At 45.2% G+C, this 2,500-nt stretch overlaps 1 protein-coding gene across 1 annotated transcript in view; it reads left to right on the top strand.

Moving 5' to 3' along the window:
* The window catches only part of atp11b (ATPase phospholipid transporting 11B), a 93,245-nt gene that overhangs the window by 21,428 nt on the left and 69,317 nt on the right, over positions 1 to 2,500 (top strand). The window lies entirely within an intron of this gene.

Genomic DNA, 2,500 nt, shown 5'->3' with positions numbered 1-2,500 from the left:
AAAAATGTCAGTCGCTCTTCGATTTTTCAAAAATAGCAGACCTACAAGCTCGTATCGCGCCACTCGGTGGCGCGATATGAGCTTGTAGATCTGCTATTTTTCAATAGATAAAGCATAACATGATGCTGACACCAAAATGGGTGCCCGGTCAGAATGGGTTAAATACTGTGGGAGCATTATTACCACACTAAACAAAGTTGGATTTGTACATTGCAGAAACTGCAGATACATAACGTAAGTGTTCTTATTATTGTCCGTCTACTCTGGGTTTTATAATGCAGCGTGAGTCCGCGATAGCCGATCTGCAAGCTCACAACACGTTGCGCTGATTGACGGTGCACGTGCAGCAGCTACTGTATAAAACTATAATTAAGTAGGCTACTTTTTAGTGTGATGTCTGTGTGTTATTGACTTCTTGTTCAATGTTCCTTAATGTGTGTTTATCAGAGCGATATAGTGCAGCTGTGAGTGAGTAGCTGCTGCTGCTGCGTCCGTGCACCAATAGAGCGACCGCGGCGGCGGCACGCATGCTTGAAATATTAAATAACAATATGTCGGGCTTCCGGGCCGGGTCCGGGCCGTTTCTGGACTGTACCAACGGGCTTAGGGCCGGACGGGCCTTAACTCCACGGGCCCCGGGCCGGGCCAGGGCCTATATTTTAGGCCCGTGCAGGGCTCTAGTATGTGTGTGTGTGTGTGTGTGTGTGTGTGTGTGTGCATGTGCAAGTGCGTGTGCGTGCGTGCGTCCATTACTTAGAATCATAACAAACCTTGGGAATCCAAGTAGATTTGCCATACTGATATTTGGAAGCCTGGGCCATGTACATAAACTGACCACGAGTGGCCAGTTTGTCAACCCCATTATATTTGTTTCCCTGTAAAAATTAATTGCAATTTGCTGATTCAAATAAAGACCTAAAATGTGTGTGGGTGTGTGTGGCTGTGTGTGTGTGTGTGTGTGTGTGTGTGGGGGGTTCTCTTTTCCTGTTGAGAAACCTGACGTTGAGAAATTGAACAACTCTTCTCAAGTGTTCCACTACTATATAAGTCTCTATATTTCATTTTGCCCTGGCGAAGACCTTCCGAGGTTGGCATTTACTTTTTAATAATTCAAGGAGCTGTTCCTCCTTTTTTTACTCCTGAGTGACCCGATAGTTTTTTCACATGTTTTAATCATGTTTGATCTGTGAGCACCATTGACTCTTTTTACTATCCATATCTCCTGTGAGCATCTGGCTGTTCACTCTAGTAGACTGTTTAGTGTCGATTGTAATACAGTATATTTTGACATGTGCATTTGAGTGCAAACATGAATGTAATATGTATGGAATGCACATGTACTTGACACAGTACTGCTGCTGGCAATCTTTGTCTGTGTCTACACGGGCGTGCCTTCTGGTTAAACATGTAGAGCTCTTCATATACAGTATAACGCCCTGGTCGGAAAATTACCATCATATTACATCCATGTTACCTATAGTCGCATTGTAACTCGCTCCAGTGATTGGCTAGGCCTTCTGGACCCTTTTGCCAACTCTGAACTTGTAAAGGCTGCTTTCAGCATCGGTGCACAAGAACTTAAACTTAACCCTGGCATCAATAGGTCATTTTTAGGAACAGAGTCTATAACCGTCACCTGTCACCTGTATGTTGCTGATTTAAATGATTGCTGAATATATAATTGTTGTCGAGAAATGATAGTTACCATGTGGGGGTCCCGAAAACATCCAGACCCCCAGGAATGCAGCCAGGAGAAGCTGGCCCGGTTCCGGCGAGCCGCCCACGTCCGAAACGGTCGAGAAATGACAGAGTTACCAACCAAGCTATTTTCGTGCTATTTTCGACAGACCCAGGGACAGACAGACACACAGACCCAGGGACCCAGGGACACGCATAGCTGTGTAATGGAGTGGTTGCACCACTCAAAAATAAAAAACACTCATGAAACAAAATAAGTCCAAACCATAATTGTATTTAAGAGGTTTGGCAGTTACAGTCTGCTTTGTAGTAAAATACACACAAACATAATGCACGTGCGCGCGTGTCTGCCTTTGGCAGACCGTGCGTCTGCCACAGACCCCAACTCTCCATCTCAACCAAAGCACTTTCCATTACCATAAATTCTCCAGCAGTCGTGCATGTTAAATCTGTCCTCATATGACACCCACACTACTAGCTACTTCCACTGTCCCTGGCTAATAGTAGGAGTGATTTCTAGTGGCTACGAATCACAATATATGATTGAAAACAGAAAGGATTGCCCAAACATATTTCACCAACAGCAATAATAATAACAAGAAGCTCGACCCGCTCTGAGGGTTGAGCACCCAGACACCTAGCCAGCACATCTGACACCCAGCCCTCCTCCCTGCATCTCTCTCTCTCTCTCTCTCTCTCTCTCTCTCTCTCTCTCTCTCTCTCTCTCTCTCTCTCTCTCTCTCTCTCACATACACAAGCCTGTAAATTTGGGTCCAGGTCTTTTTTCCGACACCTTTTTAGC

This window comes from Protomyctophum parallelum (genome assembly GCF_964188405.1).
Source record: "Protomyctophum parallelum genome assembly, chromosome: 6".
Lineage (NCBI taxonomy): Eukaryota > Metazoa > Chordata > Actinopteri > Myctophiformes > Myctophidae > Protomyctophum > Protomyctophum parallelum.
This window is presented reverse-complemented; position numbering and strand designations above follow the sequence as displayed.